This window comes from Sphaerodactylus townsendi, linkage group LG06, assembly GCF_021028975.2.
Source record: "Sphaerodactylus townsendi isolate TG3544 linkage group LG06, MPM_Stown_v2.3, whole genome shotgun sequence".
Taxonomy (NCBI): domain Eukaryota; kingdom Metazoa; phylum Chordata; class Lepidosauria; order Squamata; family Sphaerodactylidae; genus Sphaerodactylus; species Sphaerodactylus townsendi.
The window spans coordinates 96555492-96561416 of NC_059430.1; positions in this window are offsets into that span (position 1 = coordinate 96555492).

Below are 5925 nucleotides of genomic sequence, written 5' to 3' on the forward strand. Positions count from 1 at the left end.
AATCTGATGGAGAAGGTTGAGCCACTGACCTAGAGGTCCTGACTCGTGACTCGATGTGTGGCAGCAGGTTGTGTGGAAGGGAAGGTATTCTGCTCAGAGGTGGTCTCGTCATTTTTAGTGACACCTTAAATAGTTCTTCCCATTTTTGCAAGGGCTTAATCCCAGACAGTTTAGTATCAATGTTAGTCTACTGTAGCAAGGTAAAACAAGCCTAGAGACACCTTGAAGACTGACAACACATATTCCTGGATGAACTTTTGTGAGTTGGAGCTTGCTTGTGAAGATATGAGCTCTTGCAAAAACTCATATTGGAATAAATGTTGTGAGACTTTCAGGTGCAGTTGGACTTCTGTTTTCTTTTGCTGTAGTAGACTAACTGCAGTTATCTGTGCAAAACTGGTGCAAAACGTTAAATAATTTTCTCCAACTTAACCTGTATCGAAATCTTTTTTTTTTTAATGAAAAGCAGCAATCTGGTATTCTTGCTGAACCAAGCATTTCTCAAAACTGATTAAACTCACTAAGAAATATTAAAGGTATTTTTCTCCCGGTCATTCAGTTGTACAAAACCTTTTCAAAATCTTTCTGAAAGATTAGAGTCGTCATTCTGCATTGCAGACCACCCCCATTTCTGCCTGTTCCCTTGTGGAATATCCTCAACAGCATAGTGGCATGGTGGAAGTTTGGGGAATGGTGGCAGTTTGGGGGAAAGCAATCTATAAATCAATATTGCAGTCTTAATTGCCCAATTTCTGAAAACACCATCATGCTCAGACTTACCCTTTTTGATGTTTCCAGCTGCATATGTATTCATATTTTATAGCACTCTTTTAGCGGACGCATGAAGTTGCCCTGGCTCCAGGGTCTTCTAGATCACTTATTACCTGATCCATTTAACTGGAGATGCTGGATTGAAACTGGGAATCATCCACTTGCTGAGCAAATGCTCTACCACTGACCCACAGGCCCCTCCCGAAACTTTTAGGTGTAGTTGCCTCTTAAATTATAACATGGTAATTGAATCCTGTTAAGTACTTGTTGATTCTCTTCTTTCATGTCACCTGCTTTACTGGTTTCTTTGTTGCAGTGGTACATCTGTAATTTTGGGTTGGTTGGGGTGGATTTTAAGAATGTTGTTCAGTGGAAGTAGTATTGTAATAAAGGAATGCTTTTGTCGAGGAATCGGATGGAGAAGAGAGCATGGTTTGCGTACACCGCTTGTGCCAGTAGTACTCTGGGAATTAGCAGAAAGGCTCAATGATGGGCTTGAGGAAGAATTTGCAGAAATTATAGAATCATTCAAATTGTACGGGGGACTTGTCGTATTGGCTGGTACTAAAAGTCCATCAAACTAGCATTCAGTTTCCAATAGAGACAAGCCAGATACCTCTGGGAAGCAGGATTTCGGTCTGCTGGTTCAGCCAAACTATACTATGGTTTGGCAGTATGTGAATGAAGTTGCCTCGTGTGCTGTGACTTCTGACTGAGCATAAATTCTGGTTTGCCTTCTCATCTGATTTTCAGTCACTTCAGGTTGTGTGTGCCACCCAAAATCAAGATAGCAAACCATGATTTTTCACCCTGTTGTTTTTGCTACACCGTGAGTCGCTGTGTTGCAAGGGTGTAGGAGCATACAAACTCAAGGTTTGTGTCGTTTGCACCACATCAAGCAATGGTTGGGTGTTAGTCTGAACCAGTCCTGGCTAAGATGTCTCCATTACTGGGTATGCGGAAGTATGCATGGAGGCTTCAAGCCACAGCAAAATACACTTATTAAAAGTGCCACTAAGCTACTCATCACATCTGGTTAGGCAGGGATTACGTGGTGTGTTCAGAATCCTGGGTTCTTTGCTTGTCCACAAGCCTGTTAGGTTTCCTCCCCCACTCAAAGGCCTATGTGGAATGTAGCCTTCAAGGTTTGAGAGGTCTTTTGTGGTGGTAACATCCACTCCAGAAGCTTCCTAGTATAAGGGGTGCTGTGGGTACAGATTTTCAACTCCGTGGAGGCCAGCTTCATGTTGGTAGGAAAATCTTTTAACAGAAATTGCTCTAGGGGGATGTCGGTTATTTCATCAGGCTCAAAATGTATAGGTCACCATTTAAGCTTACCTGGTTTTTCTTCACTGGGGGTAGAGGTGGATTCTGAAGTCTTGTTTCATAGCACTTACAGCTGTTGGGCAAGTTCCCAGGAGTGTTCAATTGTCTTCACTGCTCTTTCTGTATTGCCAGCAACCAGGTTTTCCAAAATAGCATAGAAACACCTGCTGTTTTCTGCACGTGGGCATGGATTGTTCATTGAGAGCAGTAGAAGAAGGTAACTAAATGATATATGTACTGTCAAGTTCAGGATGCAGTTGACCCGCTGGTGACCATGCGCTGGAGCTCTGACTCCTGTGCAGGAGAATTTCATGGATTAAAAGTGTGAAAAATGTTTTGTGTGTTTGGGCTACAGCCACGCATCATAAGAACCAATCACCACTTCCTTCAAGGTCCATGTACATCCCAACCTGGCCCCATCCATGTTTTGTCACACGGTGTGCACATGTTTTCTTGAATGATAACACTACCGCATAGGACAACCATTTTGGATGTGCGCTGTAGCCTTTAACAGCTGCCTTGGGTCCCCCCCAGAGACAAAGGTGGGATTCGGTTTCCTTTATTAGACAGTTCTTTACTATGTGGCACAGCAAGAAGCTCCAACTTGCATATGGGATAAATCTAACCACTGTCTGAGACATTCCATCCACTGTGTTTCCCTCAGGTGCTTAGGCCTGCATGGAAAAGTTGGGCCACTGAAAGATGCAGAATAGCGCCTCGGAGGTGTTCCATAGTCACTTCCTGGGAGCATTGCATCTGTGATCCCAGGGTCATTCTGTGTACTCTTGTGAGGACATCTCTCTTTGTCATCTAGCTGTAGACTTGGGTGTATTTCCTGTTCTCCTGTGAAGCCTTCAGTGCTATGCTTAGACTAACAGCCTTGGTGGCAAAACTCTCCATGACTACTTCTTGTATGTTGAAGATGCCGCCATTTGCTTCCTGGAAAGCATGGAATGCATTTAAGATCTCTGGGTGTTTTTACTACCCCCCACTTTAAACAAAAGTATTCTCAAATCTACCCAGCTTCTTGCATGTGGAGGGCCTTTCCGGCAGGGTAGACAGAGGGCAAGTGCATTGGTTAAAAGCCTTTACAGATTTTTACTTTTCTTTTTTTCAATCACCTTGACCGTGTGTGCCTCTTTGTATTGCAAATGTGAGCTGCAACTATTTGGGGACAAGGGTGGGAGGGTTGGTTTATATATAAAATATATAAATATATATTACAGATCTGTATTTCAGTATGTTTTTAATAGTCCTTGACCCACAAACAATGTTTCTTCCCCCCCAGACCTCTTCCCCTGCCAGTTAAACTGCCCTTGCCAAAATGTTTTAGCTATGTCTGAGTTTTCTTCCAATTTGGTCAAATGTCTGCCTGCCATCTTCTCTGTTTCAACTTTGGGCGCATCTGTGGGCATCTAGCTCTCACAGCACACTTCATTCTGAGTTGTCAGCCTAACTGTCTGAGGATTCAGGTATTCTTGACTTTTTCGTGGCATAATACTTTTTATGTGTCCCCCCCCCAAATAAAAACCCCTTCCCTCAAAGTGGAGGTTGGTCAGTATGTGTGTATAGGGTCTGTCTAATTGGTTCTACTTATGTCTAATGCCAGAAGGCTAGATATTGAGGAAATTACCAATCCAGCCTGCCAAACATTTGTCGGAAAACTTTTTTAAAAAAAAATCCCTGAAAAGAGAATACTGGTATAGTAAGGGGAAATGTTATACCTTATTTAGAAAAACAAATTGAACTTTATATGGGCTTGCACTATGAATCACAAAAATGTTTGCCATTAAAAAATGGACTTTCCCTATGGCGTAGGAGGCCAGCTTGTGGCATGGCACACCCAGGCAGAAGCAGGAAGCCACTGGGCTTGGCTAAGGCACTGCCCAGACTGCGTTTCTGGCTGGGCTGTTGGCCACTTTCCTCATCTTAAAAGGGTAGAGGCAATGCCACACTGGGGGGGGGGGGGGGGGCCTGCATCCGTACTGTAGTGCTCACGAGAGTGGCACAGTCCTGCTTTGACTTATGGCACACTCGCCAAAGAGTTAGTCCACCACTGGTTTTATGGAATAACACGACGTTTCACGGTATAACCTAACATGCAGTGCCTCTGACATTCTGTTGCCATGTCACACCGTTAGGTTACAAAATCAGTTTCAGATACCTGAAGATGCAGGTAAAGCATCAGGGCAAGTGGGCAACTTCAGATTTGTCAGTAGTTAACATCTTGGGGGGCGGGAGGGGGGGGAAATAAACCCATTGTGTGTTAAAAAGTATGTCCATTGATCAAAGTTACCCTTCGCTTCTTGTCTAATTTTCTGTCACAAGTATGTAACTTTACCAAATTCAGTCATGGAAACTCCTGAGCCAAATCTGTCCCCAAAGTTGTTGTTTTTTTCCTGTAACAGATTCCACTCCTTTTTTTGTTCATTTTCTCTATACTGGAAGAACTCTATGTTGTGTTTTTTTAAAAACATAAAACAAATTTTATTGGTTCTAGTGTTGCTTTGCTTCAGTTTGAAGTGTAACTTTCACTAAACTGCAATAAATAAGCTTTGCTCCAGAACTTAAGCTTGTGTCAGCACTCTTTATTACGGCCCACAGATCATTAAGAGGCAGAAAAAAACACTATATTGAGTGAATTACCTAGAAAAATCTCATCATACATTATTCAATTCTAGGGTGTCTTGCAGTTTGAAGGTTAGAATCTCAGTAGAATGTGCAACAGGACATAATCTCTGCCTGTATTTTCACTGCATAGAACAGAAATTTAGCTACAGATATAGTAGTTTTTTAGTCAGCTTCCACTTATAAGATTTTGAGAATCTTCTGAGAGATTAGTTTACCAATCAAAAAAGGTTCCATTAAATCGAAGCTTGCTTGTACATAGAATCTACAATGAAAAAACATGTGAAACAGTCGAAGGCTTTCACGGCCGGATTCAAGTGGTTCTGGTGGGTTTTCCGGGCTGTGTGGCCGTGGTCTGGTGGATCTTGTTCCTAACGTTTTGCCTGCATCTATGGCTGGCATCTTCAGAGGTATATCACAGAGGGAAGTCTGTTACACAGTGTGTCCAGAGAGAAGGAAATGTTTGGGGTATATATTGTCCATGTCCCAGGGTGGGGAACCAATCAGTAGCCACATAAGGAACGTAGGTATAGAATTTTTGTTGGGGGTGGGGCCAAGGGGGAGGGGGCCCTGCCCCACCCACCCCTGGGGCGTGGCCCTGCCTCCCCAAGCCTCGCCTCCAGCCTGCAAGCCAGCCGGAGCCCAGGAAAGAAAGTCTCGCCTCTATCAAGACTGCTTCATGAGAGGCAAGACTTTCTTTCCTGGGCTCCAGCTGGCTTTGCAACAAATAATACAGGCATTCCCCACCCCCTCCCATCAAATCCACAAGTGTCAGAGCAGTGGTGGGATCCAAAAATTTTAATAACAGGTTCCGATGGTGGTGGGATTCAAACAGTGGTGCAGTCACACACACGCACCTCCAGTCCCTATTGGGCAGGGAGGTTGCTTTAGTAACCCCTTCTCGACACTCAGAAAAAATTAGTAACCACTTCTAGAGAAGTGGTGAGAACTGGTTGGATCCCACCTCTGTGTCAGAGGTGCAGACAAACGGGGACGGCAAAGTCACTGAAAACAACACACCGCCACTTTTTCTGTCCAGCCAGCTAAACTGCCCCACACTTGAAACAGGACTTTCCACAATGCATCTGTGGCAGCGTCGTCTGCACAGGCATTCTGCAGAGACGGTAGCTGGAGCAGCGAACTACATTTCCCAAATTGCATTGGGTCAGAGTTGCATGTGTGTCCCCTCCCCTCCCTCTT